The sequence below is a fragment of the Bacillus rossius genome, chromosome 2, assembly GCF_032445375.1.
Source record: "Bacillus rossius redtenbacheri isolate Brsri chromosome 2, Brsri_v3, whole genome shotgun sequence".
Classification (NCBI taxonomy): Eukaryota; Metazoa; Arthropoda; class Insecta; order Phasmatodea; family Bacillidae; genus Bacillus; species Bacillus rossius.
In genome coordinates, this window is record NC_086331.1 from 6583738 (window position 1) to 6601237 (window position 17500).

General features: G+C 40.7%; 1 protein-coding gene across 2 annotated transcripts in view; it reads right to left on the reverse strand.

Annotated features, from left to right (window-relative positions):
- Positions 1-17500, reverse strand: part of LOC134529059 (uncharacterized) — a 374727-nt gene that overhangs the window by 227312 nt on the left and 129915 nt on the right. The window lies entirely within an intron of this gene.

The window sequence follows — 17500 nt, forward strand, 5'->3', positions numbered from 1 at the left end:
GTCAGATGTGTGGTTCCACCTGGTGTGGCCCGGGTCTGGTTAGGCTTGCTCTCGTTGGTCTGCTTCAGTTGTAAACAGAGGCAGGTATTTTTCGCAAAAAAAAAAAAATAGTACGTGGAGTGCCTCCGCGCGGAAGAAGTGAAACTTCGTAATGTGGAAATGAAAATAGGAAGGGGTAGAAATTGATTTTTAGTGAAATCATATTTAGAGTCCCGGAAATTTCGCGGATTCCTCTGGCCTCAGGATAGAATTCAAAGTTATAGGTGTGCTCGACCCATGTTTACTTTCCCATTGGTTGATTTCTTAGCGAGAACATTTTTATCCTTGTTATTTGGCACTAGCTGATTCGCTTACTTCTCTCCTAGCTGGGCATCGTTGGCTCACGGTCGTAGAGGGGCGTGTCCAGATAACTGCGTGCCAATCATGAACACAGCGCGACAGTTTGGAGGTTTGCATTCTAGCTTGCGACTAAATTAATCCGCGAAATTTCCGTGGCTCCAATCACATTGTATCAAATCAAACTAAAAAAAATATAGTAAATGAAATAATGAATATTATAAATTAAAATAGAACAATAAAATAGAACAAGTAGGTATTTCAGCTAATTTCACGACGCTCACACTGTTTACTTCGCTGCATAGCAAGAATACCACGCGCATGTGCTTGGAATATTGGACGCTACTCGTTGCTAACGCTCGCGCTGGCCTGTAACAGGTATACTACGCGCATGCGTTCCAGTGCCACGCATTCACTCTCGCTCTGTCTGTTTCTATTCCCCCTCCCCAGGAGCGTTGAACGTTTAACGCAACCGGGCTTTCATATCCCCTCCATGGTAGCGTTAAACGTTTAACGCAACCTTGTTGGAAGTCGCATTAGAAGTTTCACTTCAAAAACCCTGAACGCCTACTAGACTGCAACAAGGTATACCCGCACCAGCGGTTTCTTCCTTGTGATTGGCGGCCGTCTGCGAGAGAAGTCGTCGCCTTGTTTCACCGAGCCACTCAGGACCTGTTTGATTCCGCACAGACTTCATGTGATTGGTGTTGTAACGGTCGACATGTACCTGAAATAAACTCACCCAATCACGGAACACAGACGGTGCTACGTTGTTTTGACTTTCAGCTGGTCTCGGAATTTTTTCGCGAAATATGCATGCCCCTAGTTTAAAGTTTACAGAAACGGCTATTTTTTTGAATGAAATCTTCAACAGATCAACGGTAGGAAGGTAAACTAAATTAATGATTTTATACGACATGCGTCGACTTTTATTTAGTCTTTGAATGAGTATGTAAAATTATTTTAACGTGTGCTAGGTAAAAAAATATGTAATCGAACTATAGTTGCGGTGAGCGTCGTGGTAACTGTTCTGGTTTAGCTTCAGAAGACAACCTGAGTGCGGCGCTAGTTGATTACTGTTGGTCAAGCAGTGTGAGTGTGTGGCCTGATAGATGGAAACACAAAGTATTGCTAACCTGGCTCTCTTGGGAATTAGTAGAGACCGTAAAAATTAGCGGATTCCTTTCGAGACACGCTGGAATCCAAACTCGTTTAGCTTAATGCTGCGTCAGTGATTGGACCGCAATTTACCTGAAGGACTCTGAGCCAATGGCAAACACTCAACATAAGAAGTATCGAATCATAAGAATCGCAGTCAACAGGTGTCCCGAGTCGGTAGCCAATGACCAGGTGATAGTTGCCCGAGTACATAGAGAATCGTGGAGTCTATCCTAGTGGTCATCGAAACCGCGATTTTTTCCAGTCCCTACATATCAGTCAATTTTATTTTGTATTTATTATGATAGTAATTAATTTTAACCACCGGCAGTACATGTTATTGTTTGTATAGATATAATTTTTATATTACTTTTAGGTAAATTCTATATGTACTGGGCTGCAAATATTTCATTGATAATTTGTTGAATTGTTTATATATTTTTTTTAAATGTCATCCAGTAAATCTATGGCCAACCACCGTTGTGGTTGACAGTGTATACGTAGTAGTTTGAGCCGAGGCTGGCTCAAACTTGATTAAGGGTGCTGCATTGATATTTTTATTAGATTGTTAATTGTTTGTGTTTTTGTTATAGCCGACCCGTAACGACTGTTCAACCCCACCACGCAGGGGTACAGATTCATAACGATCAATGTCAGTCCGAGAATGAGATGAGTAGAGATACGGAAATTTCGCGGATTCATTTAGTCGCAAGCTAGAATGCAAATCTCCACAATGTCGCACTGTGTTCATGATTGGACCGCAGTTATCTGGACACGCCCCTCTACGACCGTGAGCCAACGATGTCCAGCTAGGAGAGAAGTAAGCGAATCAGCTAGTGCCAATTAACAAGTATAAAACTGTTCTCACTAAGAAATCAACCAATGGATAAGCAAACATCGGTTTAACACACCTATGACTTTTAATTCTACCCTGAGGCCAGACGAATTCGCGAAATTTCCGGGTCTCTAGAGATGACTAGATGAGGTATTCGTTTGTGAGAATATTCCTGTTAATAAATTTGAAGAGGCTGCGCCGTCTTGTTGAGGTCGTGTGCACCGATTTCCCTCCCCCTCCTACTGCCCCCCTTCCCAAGGATAACCCCCCAACCAGGTTGTGTGACGTCAGCGCTCTCCCACCTCCATTCGCAGCGCCGCGACTGAAGCGCCATCAATGTTTCTTATGTAAGGGTGCGGTCCACTAGGTCTCGGGTCTGTCGCTTCGCTGTCGCCTGCTGGTCGTCTGGGCTCCACCATGGTCGGTATTTGAATCATCGTTGATTTTGCATGTTGTAGCCATGCATGGCGAACGTAACGTAACAGGCTCTGTTCCCAGTAAAATTTGTGTTCTTGTAGGTGCGTCCATTTATAGAGCTAACGATTAACCTTTCACTTAATCTTGCGTTGTAACAACCCAATACCTTGCCGACTATACACTTTCCTGATATTTGTTTTGCAATGTGTAGAGACCTGCAAAATTCGTGGATTCTTTCGGTGATAGGCTAGAATCCATGCAAAATTCGCGGATTCTTTAGGTGATAGGCTAGAATTCAAACACATTTACCTCTTAGATGATTTTGCTATTTGCTTACTGTTCATCTGGACGAATCTCAACCAGTTATAAACCCTCAACCAAAGAAGGATCGAATCACAGACAAACCAGCTGAGACGACTTACAATTCGGCAACCAATGAACTTGCGTTATTTGCCCGAGTGTACAGGGGTATGTGCAGTCTATCCTGAAGGCCATCGAAACCGCGAATTTTGCAGGTCTCTAGCAATGTGGCCCCGCGGAATTGCCTTCCAGTGGCTTGGCGTTTTTTCCTGTTGCGATTAGCCATGTTTGAATAATCTCTCTGCTCTTGCTTTCTTTTTGCAACGTGCCAAGTTAAACTTGCAAGGGTGCAACGGCTGTAGTACCCCTGTTGTTTGTCGTCTTGCAAGTATGAGACGTTGTTCTAACGTATTTTTTCTAGTTTAACTATGTTTGCTCTCGTGTCACCGTCTCATACGCCGAAGCCCAACCGACCAGACATGTGTGAATGCGCAGACCCACGACGTCGTGTTTAATGTTTTAAAGGCCATTCTGTACGTTTTCAGTATTAATTAACTTGTTTTAATGAGCCGTTTTACCTTTGCAGCACCTGCGTGTGCTTGTAACTTACCTAGCTATGAAACTAAGTCCCTCAAAGTATAATATATAATTTTTTGAGTATCAGAGCTAGCAAGCGCAATTGTGTACATATATATGTATACTAATGAATAGAGACCCGACAAATTCGCGGGTTCAATGACCTTCAAGATAGACTCCAATATCCTCTACACACTCGGGCAAATGCCAACTGTTGATTGGCTGCTGACTTGTGAGTCGTCTCGACTGGGTGGCCTGTGATTCGACACTTCTATGAGTGAGGGTCTCTAATTGGCCCTCAGTCCTCCAGATTAACAGAGAACCAATGACAGAAGCAGCACTAAGGTATAATTATTTGAATTTTAGCATAACACGAAATGAACCCGCGAATTTTACGGGTCTCTACTAATGAAATACTTGGAGTTCGCATTGCGCATTACATGACACTTAATGTACCTGCTTCTTAAAAAGTTTGTTGTTTGTTTTGTAACAATATTTAACATGTTAAACGAAATAAATATCTATAATAATTAGAGATCCGTGAATTTCGCGGATTCAATGACCTCCAGAATAGACTCCAATATCCTCTACACACTCGGGCAAATGCCAACTGTTCATTGGCTGTTGACTTGTGAGTCGTCTCGACTGGGTGGCCTGTGATTCGACACTTCTATGAGTGAGGGTCTATAATTGGCCCTCAGTCCTCCAGATTAACAGAGAACCAATGACAGAAGCAGCACTAAGGTATAATTATTTGAATTTTAGCATAACACGAAATGAATCTGCGAAATTCACGGGTCTCTAATAATAATTTTGTTAAGTGTGCCTGTGATCTGATCATGCGCAACCTCAGAAGATGCTGTGTGTTCCATCCAGCTGGAATTTTTAATTTTTTGTGTGTCCGTGCGCAAGTTTGTTGGGTGGTGCGTCTCGTACCCACCACACTGCAAATTGTTGTATTTATGAATTCTGTCAGACCCTAATTTTCTGACACACTCGCCTGACACACTTTCCTGCCTTGTTAGGGTTTCCTGTTGCTTCAGTGATACCCGTGACACAATATACCACACCTTCTTGTATGGACACCAAAAAATGGTCGGAACTTTATCGCAAATTGCAATTTAAAATTGGTATCGTAATAATAGGCGGGCAATTTTCTGTGGTTACGTCAGAGACTGTGGCAACTTCCTACGATCTGGCATTTGACACTTTTTAATTACTTCCAATTTGAGAACTTTATCCGATGTTTGCAATAGCATACAATATTATAACTAGCGCACCGAATAAATAACAACTAAAACTTTTTTTTGATACCAAAGAAAAAACTGTAAAGCACTTTTAGCTTGGTTGTAACTGATTGTTGATTCCGAGTATTTCTCAGGCCATTTTAGGTAGCATATCCAATTAAATTCTTCGTGAAGTTTACGCGCGTTGTAGGTAATTTAATAAAGTTTAGAATTTGTTGAAGCAGGTAACTGTTGAACTTTCGTTTTTTTTTATGGTAAACAATTACAGGAATATTTTCATTTGCATGGATTTTAAAGCAAAAATTATTTTTATTATAACATTTTCTTTAATATTTTTTGATAAGCTTTCCATGAAGAAATTTATCGTCACTATAACAGCCATTTGATATTTACTGATTTCTGCTGTATTAAGATTCTTGGTGAATAAAACTGCGCTTGGTGTTTGCAGTAGGAAAATGTTTGCCGTTAATGATAATTACGTTGTAAAAGGTACCTAAGGGCCTGGTTCCAGCAGAATTCGAAGTTGGTCCACCAAAAGGTTTAATAAAAATTGTTTGGTTATTAGCGAGCTAGCCTGATTTGTTTATGGTTCTCTGCTTTTCTTTTCATCCTATCCACTATTAGATATCAGTCTGTTTGTGCCTAATGATGGGTGTTTTGTTAAGCGTACTATGTCCTTCTTTGTTGTCAGCATACCTTTTTAATTTTATCGCTGGGTTCACATATGCGTACCGTATTGGCAGTGTGTTATTTAAGATTTATATCTGTTTAGTATAAAGTTCGGATCCTCTGTCTGTGTGGTCCATAGTTGTTGTTTGTAGGTACTTAATGTTTTTTTTTGTTACTGTTGTTGCAACTGCCTCGTCGTTGTCAGCCTTATGTGTTCGTCTGTGCTGCGGTATCGCTGTTTTGCATTCCACATTTGACCAGGGCTGATTCTGTGTGTTTGTTCTTGTGTGTTCATCTTTTCTTTGTCCGTTCTTCGGGTTTTCTCTATAACACAAACTATCGATGGCGTGTCTTTGGAAGTGATTATTTTAATCACAAAAATATTTTTACGTTAGAGTACACGCGGAAGCTAAGCACAGACTCAGTGCTTGCTTGCTTGCTCTAGGCTGGGGTGATTGAGGTCGGCAATTTGGGCAAGTTTTATATATTTTTTGACGTGACAACGTCTAATAAATCGATGAACGCCGGCTGCACGCACGAAAAAGTGTCCCGTTACGCACATTGTTCCGTTACGCTGTGTCCCGTTACGCTCATTGTACGCTTGCGCCGCATCTATCTCTCTTCCACTCTATTGGCCTATGAATCTACTATTATATTAAATGGGTTAAGGCGGGCTTTTCAAAAGTAGCTTTTAAATTTAGTACTTTAACTAAACTATTTTGACGTGACAACGTCTAATAAATAATTAATGAGTGCAAATAAAAGTAAAATTTATCAACTAAATTGTAGATTTCATTTCACTCCTTTGTATCCATACAAAATAGTGATAATTCAATAAAAAATATTCAATTTTATTCATAAAAGTTTGCAATCATTTCATCAAGGTTTTGTTATGACGTTGTCACGTTAAACTATCGTCCGTAAACCGACTTTACAGACAACCGATTTTTTCTCCTCCCCGGAGTTGGAGCTGTAAGAACCGGCCTGCTTCCAGGAGGGGGGGGGGGAAGGGGGATGTGGGGGACGGGAGATAGCGGGAGCACCCCGAGAAGACCCGCCTACAACTGCTCGCCGAGGGGGGAGAGCGACCAGCCGGAAGAACGCGCCGACGCAGTCGCTGATCTTCCGTCAGCGGAGACGGTCTAGGCGACAAAGCCCCGCCCGTCGGCAAATCTCCTCTCGCGCGCGGTAAACCACCGCCCGCTGTTTACTGCTTACTTCTTCTGCGCCTTCTTCTACTTCTTCTACTTCTTCTACTTTCCCCCCCCCCCCCCCCCCCCCCCCCGCCAACCCACCGGCCCTAGAGCGCCGATCATGTGTGAATTTTCGCGGCCGCTGCCGTTAACTCCGTTCGACTGCGTCTCACCTCTTCGCGGGCGCTGAGAGGATAAGGCCGGCGCCGGAGTGCAAGGAGCAGGCGCACAGGCTGCAAGCAGCCCGCGCTGCCGGCGGGCGGCGGCGGAACATCCCTGCTTCTTGCACCTTGGCGCGCTCCCACCCGACGTCGCGGCGAAGGAAAACATTTACAAACCGTTTTCTCTTGGTATTTAATAAAGTCGGTTTACGGCGATAATTTTACGTGATAACGTCATAAGAAAACATTGATGGAATAATTGCATACTTTTTAATTTTCAAAATATTATTTACAGTTTTGGCAAATTTAGTTTAAATAATTTGTTTAAATATAATCACGAACAATTAGTTAAAAAGCCCGCCTTAACCTGTTTGATATTATAGAAGCTTTTCTCGCACGGTGGTTGGCGGGTTCTTGCACGCTCGGCTCAGGCGGAACGTGACACTTTTTCGTGCATGCAGCCGGCGTTCATCGATTTGTAAGACGTTATCACGTCAAAAAGTTACGTTAAATCAACTAATAAAATATTCTCTTATATATTTTTGGTAGTTTTTGGACGTTAATATTTCTCCGATGTTACAATATTTTCGCTTGTAACACAAACTTCTCCGATTAGTAAAAAATAACAAGCTAACGTCATATTACCATAAGCTGTTGATCTATGCAACCTTTCCTTTACTCCAATTATACCTGCATGTCAAACAAACGATTTTTTTTTTCTTGCAGCAACAGAAGTTTCCAGTGGCACATATTTTAACAACCTTTTTTTATAGTACTTATTTGTAGTGTAGAATTACGTCTTCACCCAGGAACGGTCGAGGAATGCCTTGACTCTAATTTACGTCACATGCATGGAATCATTAACCCAGAGAATCTTAAGGGGTAAGAAGAAGTTCATTTGATAACAATTTTTTTTTAAGTGAAACTTCTTTATTTAGGGGGATACAATTATCTAGCGTTACGAAAATTCCGATTGCACGAGGGGAATAGTTAGGTACGTGGTGGGGGTAGGGGCATGTGTCGTTTTGTCTAAAGGCGTTTTGCCTAAAACGCCGTTTAGGAAAAACGCCGTTAGGCAAAACGCCGTTAGGAAAATCACTGTTAGGAAAAACGCCGTTGGCCAAATAGGAGTTAGGCAAAACGTCGTTAGGCAAAACGCCGTTAGGCAAAACGCCGTTAGGCATATCTCGGTTAGGCAAATCGCCGTTAGGCAAATCGCCGTTAGGCAAAACGCCGTTAGGCATATCGCGGTTAGGCAAAACGCCGTTAGGCATATCGCGGTTAGGCAAAACGACGTTAGGCAAATCGCCGTTTGGCAAATCGCCATTAGGCAAATCGCCATTAGGCAATTCGCCGTAAGGCAATTTGCCGTTAGGCAATTCGCCGTTAGGCAAAACGCCGTTAGGCAAAACGAGGTTTTGTCGTCATAGTAACATTTTAGGCAAAACGCCGTTAGGCAAAACGCCGTTAGGCAAATCGCCATTAGGAAAATCGTCATTAGGTAAAACGCCGTTAGGCAATTCGCCGTTAGGCAATTCTCCGTTAGGCAATTCGCCGTTAGGCAATTCACCGTTAGGCAAAACGCCGTTTGGCAAATCGGAGTTAGGCAAAACGCCGTTAGGCAAATCGCCTTTAGGCATATCACCTTTAGGCAAATAGCCGTTAGGCAATTCGACGTTAGGCAAAACGCCTTTAGGCGAAATGACTTTAGGCAAATCGCCGTAACGAATTCATGTTTAGGCAAATCGCCTGTTACTCGCCGGTAGAGGAGGAGAGCGCGTCAGCGGCGACGCCACTCCAACGCATGCGCTAGCGGTCGAATGGGAAGACGGCATGGAAGGGGGTGATAGGTACGTAGCACAGCATGCTGTATGCTAGTACTAACGGCAGGAAGGGGAGACGGCAGGGGAGAGGTAGAAATGACGCAGCTGCGATGCTACGGAATTCTCGTAACGCTGCTTGTGTTTGTCTACTCCTCAGTTTTCGTAACGGCTAACGATTAACGCTTCCATATTTATTTTATTTTATTTAAAGAATCTAAAATTTATTTATTCGCGTTTAAAATGGTTATTGATTTGTGCAATTAACGTTATAAGTATCATTCAGTTTTATGTGAATAGTGTGATTGAAAATGTAAAATAAAAGTATAGACTTTAAGTGGTTATCTTTATAATTATAATTATTTTTGGTATGTGAACAATGTGATTTTGAATATAAAAAGGATTCATAGACTTGTTTTATATGTGCTGGTTAAATGAAGGAAATTGAGTAGTTTCATCTTTATAGAGTAATGGGATTTTAAACATGTAAATGTTCCCAAAATCCTCAACTAAGTTGTGTTTTATTGGACAATAACAAATATTTACGTGCTGAACAAAGTTTAGTTTACTTCAACAATATAACGTGCGTATAAAAATTTGTTTTACACGCATAACAGTAAAATATCAAAGTAAACGAAACATTTTGGTGGTTGAACAAAATCTACCCTTTGCTAGAATTTTTGTTTGAATATACTAAACAAATGTATTTCATCAAATACAAACAAATACAGTGATGCACGACGGTAAGTAGCTCAATTTTCATATTTCACGTACGCATAAATACCGTGAACACGTTAAAAAATAACAATTTTTCCCAATAAAATAATCTTATTTAGTTTCAAGACTGTAGCAAAGAAATTGGTCGAGACAGCAAATTTTACTTGTAATATATCACAAACTAATGTAATTTTTTTTAATGCAAGCCGCATTTTTCGTAGAAAAAAAAAAACCTTTGGTTTCAGTTTGCACGCACGTCCGACAAATGTTATCTCTGGCTAGTACCAAGATAACTCTAAAGCTTTCGTTCAATACATTTCGGCGAAGACCGCTGTCAAAAGAAATGAGCCAAATATTTGGATATAGTTTTTTTATGGGCCTACGTTTCACCAGACTCCAAAACCTTCGCAGTCACTTGGCTTATTTTTTTTTTTTTTTTAGTAAGGTAAGAATGCTGGATTTTTTTTTCCTTTTTCTCTCACGGATAAATCCTTTCTTGAGCGGAAATCCGTCTTTGATGATTCCCCACAGCGGCGCTGGGCGCACTACTAGACACGGCAGAATATAACCACTGAAGTCAGTCAGCATTTTTATTTCATCTTCTACTTTCTTTCCTCCTCTCGCCCCATATTTCCCCACTTTATAATAGCGGCAAAGCTTTCCCGGCTTAAGGATTTTGGCTTATACACTTTTCTATAAGCCTTGTGACTCACGTTTTCTCATTTATTTCTTTACGCAAATTCATAATACATGACCGTGTGAGCAGAAGTTACTGTTTCCATAAAAACTCGGCTTTTTAAAGTTGTTGTTTAACTGGAAGCACTTAAGAACACATTTCATAGTGCAGTTACTGAATCAGTCGGTAATTGAGAATCCATCTCGACTAAATGCATCTTCCATGCGTCTTCATTGCTGGTCTTCATTGAAGAAACTAGGAGCCAAATTCGGACATAAAAAGTATGCTAAACCACATATAAATAATCTTTGGGAATATCATGTGTGCTTTTTTTTAATTTAAAGAAATAATGTAAGAGGGGAAAATGGTTTTAATTTGCAGGTATTTCTCCCTAACTCAAATACTAAAATTCGTTAAACAATTAAACTTTCTATGCAGTAAAGAGTTTTAAAAGTCTTACAAAAATTATAACTTTTTAAAGCATCAAGAGGACATTGAAAATTAATGTGTGTTGTTTTATTTCAGTCATAACGGTATCAATCTGAAACGTTTTTCCGCAACAAACGTATACAAATTTTCTGACTGATTAAAAACAATTTTAAGCAATTAATTATAAATATTTTTTAAAAAGTCTATTCCTCATGCTCCATCATTTAACGTTCATCAACAATCTTTTTTTGAAACCTCAAAAAGTACTAGAAAAATTAAGGAAACATAATTAAAACATTATATTTTGTTTCAAAGAAGATTAAAATAGACCAATGTCTTTAAAAAAAATAATGGAAAACTTGCGGATGGATAAAACTACATTAAACACGTGTAATAAATAACATCACACTTTTCAAAATGTCCATTTATGCTAAAGCGGCGGCCTTAGATTGGATTTCACTGAGAACAGAAACATGACGTCGCTTGCACGATGTGTCAGTACCCGTATGACTGGCGGCGGACTGGCTTCCCCTCTAATGGAGGTTACCGTGTTAGGGGGCGTCCAGCAATTACGTGTGGCGTTTAAGGGGGAGGGGTCAGGTCAAATCTCACCCAATTTCACGAGGGTGAGAGAACGATCTCGGCAACGATGACGTAATTTTTTTTCTGCAAAAAACAGTGTAAAATTTGCGAGAAAACTGGATTAAATTAAGTTCAACACGTCTTTCCACTAACATATGGCTAAATTCTACATATTAATACTTATCGCGGTTATGCGAACGCCACAACGTCACTCTTGAGATCACACACGGGTCCCCGTGGACTGAATTAGAATGAATATTCTTTTACGAATTATAGTAGTTCCTATTTAAGCATTTTATTGTTCCCTTTTTTCACTGTGATTCTACACTACGTTCTGTCTTAAATACTAGTCTTAACTAGTCTCAAATTAAAAAAAATTAGTTGTCTGTAAAGTCGGTTTAAGGACGATAGTTTAACGTGACAACGTCATAACAAAACATTGATGAAATGATTGCATACTTTATGAATAAAATTGAATCATTTTTATTTTAATAATAAAAGAATAAATACTTGAAATTATACTAGTAATCAGATTTTTAAAATGCAAGAATAATTAACCTTTATTGTCGAAATTGTTGTTGTAATAAGCAATGAAAACCATATTAACTTTTCACTTCACTTTATAAACAGTCGAGTGAAAGAGAGATAGATGCGGCGCAAGCGTACAATGAGCGTAACGGGACACAGCGTAACGGAACAATGTGCGTAACGGTACACTTTTTCGTGCGTGCAGCCGGCGTTCATCGATTTATTAGTAGAGACCGGAAAAATTCGCGGGTTCATTTCGCGATAGGCTAGACTCCAAACTCGTACATATGCTTAGTCAGCGATTGGACCACTGTTTATCTGAAGGACTCCACGCCAATAAAAAACCTTCAACAAAAGACGTATCAAATCACAAACATCCCAGTTGACGTGTGTCACGAGTCAGTATCCAATGAGCAGGTGCGATTTGTCCCAGTACATAAAGAGTATCATGGATTCTATCCTAGAGGTCATTGAAACCGCGAATTTTTCCGGTCTCTATTTATTAGACGTTGTCACGTCAATAACTAAGCAAATTATTTTTGAATAAATCCAACGCAATAAGGCACAGATTAACTTATTTACACTAAAAATACGCATTTTGAAAAATCTCACTTTTGATTAGGGTTGGAGAGGGGGTGAGCAAAATCCCACGACATCTCAACAAGGGAGAAGGGTGGGTTGAAAAATTGCCAACATCGCCTCACTCAATTAACTGATGCCCCCTAACTAATGACTGCTTGTACGCTGTCGTGATGTCCGGTGCGAGAGGTCGACAGACTCAACGCAGGTTCCTGTCAAAGTAACCTTTACTTCGTCTCCAGGATCATATCGACTAAAAAAGTTCAAAACTTCTAAACGACTCGTGGTCTTAAATGTACTGATGAATGGTTTTTATTATATACATATATAAATTTTGACGTGACAACGTCTAATAAATCGATGAACGCCGGCTGCACGCACGAAATAGTATCCCGTTACGCACATTGTCCCGTTACGATGTGTCCCGTTACGCGCTCATTGTACGCTTTCGCCGCATCTATCTCTCTTCCACTCGATTGGAACAACCATCAATTTGACTTTTTCGAGGCACATTAAACTTGAAACACTCCCATTCGTTTCCTACTTTTCCTGTCATCGTCCTATCCTTAAAATAATAACACAGATTGTAAGAAGTTAAATAGCAAACATGTATAAAACTTATAGTTAAAATAATCTCTTCGTTAAAGTAATAAACATATTTGAATTAATGAGTGCAAATAAAAGTAAATTTATCAATTAAATTGTAGATTTCATTTCACTCCTTCTTTGTATCCATACAAAATAGTCATAATTCAATAAAAAAGATTTAATTTTATTCATAAAAGTATGCAATCATTTTATCAATGTTTTGCTATGACGTCACGTTAAACTATCGTCCGTAAACCGACTTTACAGACAACCAATTTTTTGTTTTAACGTTTATCCAGGTACAAGTATCTCATATTGTTTGGCCATTTTACATTATCAGCCCCATGTTACATGTTACTATGCACATGTCTGCCCAAAGTAACGGAACCTAGTAGGTACTTTGTTTAAGAGTAATACTTTTTGGGTGCACGAAGCTTAAAGATTTTTTTATTAATTAAGTTTTTTTTGTAATATTTAAAACGTGGTCTGAGAACACCTAGGAGTTTGGATTATACCCTGACACCAAACGTATCCAGGAAGTTTCCGGATGTCTGGCCATAACAGGAATCTTAAATCACAAGCAATCACAGGCGGATTCCAGGACTCCAATTTTCCTACAGACTGAAGCGCAACTGCACGTCTGAGAATTCATAAAAACGAGTTTCCTTTAACTGAAGTTCCTCCACTGATATGGCGATGCGTAACTGGCTAACAAGTTCACCCGGTCTCACCCAATTGGAATTTTTTTTTTATCGTGAGAGTAATTTTTTTCTGTGAGCTCGATGCTGACAACTTTTAGCTGTATCCAGCTCCCAACCACTGTGAACGATCTGCGACAATGCAGTTGCTATAAAACACCACACGTGCTGACTCAACTATGAAATTCGTTTGACTGCCGTACGTATGTATTCAGTAATCTTGGAGAAGAGCGTATTCGACATTTGTAAATTCCGTAACGAAAACGTGTTATTCCTATATGTGCTTTTGTAAGATTCGGCGCAATGATATATTAGCGACCATTACCTGTAAAGGTAATATATAGGGGCAGGCATTTTTCGCGAAAAAAAAACCTGAACGTCTACTATACTGCAACAAGTTATACCCGCACCAGCGGTTTTTGCCTTGTGATTGGCGGCCGTCTGCGAGAGAAGTCGTCGCCTTGTTTCACCGAGCCACTCAGGACGCGTTTGATTCCGCACTGACTTCATGTGATTGGTACTGTAACAATCGACATGTACCTGAAAGAAACTAACCCTATCACGGAACACAGACGGTGATACATTGTTTTGACTTTCAGTTAGTCTCGGAATCCTTTCGCGAAATATGCAGACCCTAGTAATATACATTTTATTTCGTATGATCCTTTTTGAAACAACCTGAAGATATTAAGTAATTATCCGAAAATTCTTATTGAAGCACTAGCCCTTTATGTAGGTTTGTAGTCCTTGCTGTTAAAAGTTTAAGGGTGTGTTGTCATAGAGAAAGAGGAACATCAGTGAATGGTAAAAATACACATAAATTATCGTGTAAGAATTGCAGGAATTTAACATGTCCAGGACAATTGTTTTGAAACGAGGACAACTCTCTAGGAATTAGGGCTGAGACATAAGACTCTGTTTCAAGCAATAATAAGCCTTAACTACACGAGAGTTCTCTTGACGACAACTCAACAAGGTAAACACTGTATTATTAATACAGTCCCGGAAATTTCGCGAATTCGTCTGGCCTCAGGGTAGAATTCAAAGTCATAGGTGTGTTAAACCGATGTTTGCTTATCCATTGGTTGATTTCTTAGTGAGAACAGTTTTATACTTGTTTATTGGCACTAGCTGCTTCGCTTACTTCTCTCCTAGCTGGACATCGTTGGCTCACGGTCGTAGAGGGGCGTGTCCAAACAACTGCGGTCCAATCATGATCACAGTGCGACAGTGTGGAGGTTTGCATTCTAGCTTGCGACTAAATTAATCCGCGAAATTTCCGGGTCTCTAATTATCAATAGAGACCCGTGAAATTCGCGAGTTCATTTCGTGTTATGCTAAAATTCAAATAATTATACCTTAGTGTTGCTTATGTCATTGGTTCACTGTTAATCTGGAGGACTGAGGGCCAATTAGAGACCCTGACTCATAGAAGTGTCGAATCACAGGCCACCCAGTCGAGACGACTAACAAGTCAGCAGCCAATGAACAGTTGGCATTTGCCCGAGTGTATAGAGGATATTGGAGTCTATCCTGGAGGTCATTGAACCCGCGAATTTCACGGGTCTCTAATTATCAACAAGACGTAAAAATTTTTTTTTGCGTAAAATCTTTATTTAAACATTTATTTTGTTGATGTCAAAATTTTTAAAGGAATTTACCTTGATGTTTTGTCATGACTTTAAAATGACTTCTTTGTGTACAAGCAATCGTGTTTTTAAAACGTTTTCTCTTAAAAACCAGATCCTTTGGGGGGAGGGGGGATAGATCTTTTACTACTCTTGTTACTTCAAGCTTCCTGAGAACAAAATTGGACCAGAATAATAATGGTGTGACTTCTCTTAAATGTGTTGAGGGTTTAGTTTTCAAAAATTAAAAGCTATTATACTAAAACGATATAATTTTTTTTTTTTAATTTACGAAGGTTAATAGAGAAATAAAGAAAGTATGAACGAACTAAATGATTTCTAATGTGAAATTAGGATTAGTTACCGGGTAATGAATACGCGTGGGCGTTAGGAAACGTTACGGTGGGGGAATTGCAACGGAAGTTACACATCTTATCAACTCGATCTCTCTCTTCCTGGCCGGCTCGACTGTTCTGAACATGAATAATGAAGGAGGTTTTATGTTCGGAAATCAGAAGCTTTAAGAAACAGCAGGAGGAGCTAAGACGGGAGCAGTAGGGGGGCAAAAAAAAAAGAATACAGCAATGTAGACGTCGAAATCTGCGGCTGAGAGAATTTGGGGGGGGGGGGGGGGGGGGGGGTTCTAGTTCCTAATCCTATCCTAATGAACCCCGTAATCCCAAAATCCCTCCGAGCATTCTGTCTCGACCAGAGTAATCGACAAGCATCTTATTTTCCCCCAAGATTATCTCCAGACGATCGTTCCTTGTTAACATAAACATGCGCATTATGCTTTATGCGAACCCATCTCACACGAGACTCGAGACTGACGGGATGTAGGAGCCATTGCGCTAAACAAATGACTAGAGACCTGAAAAATTCGCGGATTCATTTCTTGAAATGCAACACTTCAAATAATTATACCTGAGTGCTGCTTCTGCCGTTGGTTCACTGTTAATCTGGAGGACTGAGGGCCAATTAGAGATCCTCACTCGTAGACGTGTCGAATCACAGGCCGCCCAGTCGAGACGACTCACAAGTCAACAGCCAATGACAATTATCAGTTGACATTTGCCCGAGTGTGTAGAGTATAGTGGAGTCTATCCTGGAGGTCGTTTAACCCGCGAATTTTTCTGGTCTCTACAAATGACATGTTCTAGTTATAAGCACATTTTCACAGCTAAAGAGTCAACCGACACCAAGCCAGCGAAGGGTTCAAAAAATTACGCACCCGCGTGGTACGTTTTGTGCTTTGCGCTGTCGGAGCTTGTAGCTTAATCTTCATTGCACTTAGTTGGAATTATTTTAATGATTCGTAGGGACCAGCAAAATTCGCGGGTTCAATGACCTCTAGGATGAACTCCATAGTTCTACGTTCACTCGGTCAAATGTCACCCACTCATTAGCTGCTGTCTTGTGAGACGTCCCATCGTAGCAGCCTGTGATTCGATAAAGCTTTGGTCAGGTGTTTGTCATTGGCCCAGAGTCATCCAGGTGAGTTGTGAGCCAATAGCAGAGGCGGTACTGAGGTATAACTATTTGTATTTTAGCCTATCGCGAAATGAATTCGCGAAATTTTACGGTCTCTACTCATAAGTCGTATAGAGATTTTCAACTTATTTAGTCTGCAGCCAAGGTTTTTCGGTCGAATGAAGTTTGTTCGTCGTACAAAATTAAAATCGTCACGCATATAAAATTTCGTATGTCCGACCAATCATCTTGTTGCGTCAATAAAATGTTTGATTCGCCATATTCAGATATTTGAACTGTCTCTTAAAGGAACCGTTTCCTTCGTGCGTGGTGCTGGAAGAATCTTCGTTCGGTTCATCGCGTCGCAGTGTGCTGAGCTGTCGGGGTGGCAGCTCGGAGAAAGCCTGGCCTCATCTCGAGATGCGCGTACAGATGCGGGGATTGTGGGGAGGGGGGCTGGCATATCGGAGCGCATCTGCGCTCGGGCCTGCAGCGCGGGCTCTGATTCGCTCAGCTGTGGTGGTGGGGGTGGCTTACGGGAGGGGGGGTGTTACCTCAGCGACTTGAAGCTAGCTTCGGCCAAGCGGCCCACCGCCTCGGACACAGCTGTCCTCTGGGTCGAGGTCGGGTGTCCCGACGTTTCGGCACGCCTTCCTGCAGCCATCTTCAACACCGGGTCAAAAACTTCAAAGCGGATCTCCATCTTGCAATATCAAATAAGTTGACCCTGCTTGCAATAAGGCTTCCGCGCTATTTTTTTTTATCGTGGCATAGGACTTAGCTTTGGCTACATGTTGAAGTCGACACTTGTGAATCGGTGTGATTATCATTAGAGCCACGGAAATTTCGAGCATTCATTTAGTCGCAAGCTAGAATGCAAACCTCCACACTGT